General features: G+C 48.2%; 1 protein-coding gene across 1 annotated transcript in view; it reads right to left on the bottom strand.

Annotated features, from left to right (window-relative positions):
- Positions 1-697, bottom strand: part of LOC119582390 (adenylate cyclase type 2-like) — a gene marked incomplete in the record, with an annotated part of 138831 nt that overhangs the window by 29835 nt on the left and 108299 nt on the right.

The raw sequence follows: 697 nt of genomic DNA, 5'->3' as shown, positions 1-697 counted from the left end.
ATAAATTTCTAGCACTTTATATGGTATTATACATAACAAAATCACGTACCTTGGTTTTACGTATGTGTGTGGTGTCGTGTGGGTGGAGACTGTTGTCCCCTGGATGGCGTAGTTCGAGTTGCATACCGAGGTAGCAAAGTCAAATGTTACTTATATATTTAGAATGGAGGAGACATATACTGAAACTAGTATATATATAACATTTTCCACACTTAAAATCGATGATGTGAGCTTACACTCGAACCGATCCGTGACATTGTGAACGACTTGCTGGCGACCTAAAGCCCTTTACGTACCCTGACGCGATCATCCGAGCACGCCGGACACGCCAGTTTCCTCGTACGCGAAGCGCACTGTATCTACTATAGCTCGTGGCTTAGTATGAGAGACATCACCACGGAGAAGTGCAACTGAAGGGAATCTTACGTAATGGACTACTTTCTCGTGGTAAAGGATGGTGATAACATGTAAGATTTTGGTGAGGCTAAAGCCCTGACATGACCTAACGTGGAGATGAGGAACTGCCGGAAGGTCCGCTCGTCGTACACGCTAGAACCCAGGAGGGCCATGCACACGACCAGGCGGCGCCCGTGGCCCGTCAGCTCAGGACAGCTCCTGCGTGGGCTGCGGCCGGCGAGGCGGGTTATGGTCTCCTCTCCCCTGATTTATCTTGTTGTGTTATTCATAAGTTATGTCT

Source organism: Penaeus monodon, chromosome 15 (assembly GCF_015228065.2).
Source record: "Penaeus monodon isolate SGIC_2016 chromosome 15, NSTDA_Pmon_1, whole genome shotgun sequence".
In the NCBI taxonomy this organism is placed as follows: Eukaryota; Metazoa; Arthropoda; class Malacostraca; order Decapoda; family Penaeidae; genus Penaeus; species Penaeus monodon.
Note: the sequence above shows the minus strand (reverse complement) of the source record. Positions and strands in the feature narration are given on the sequence as shown.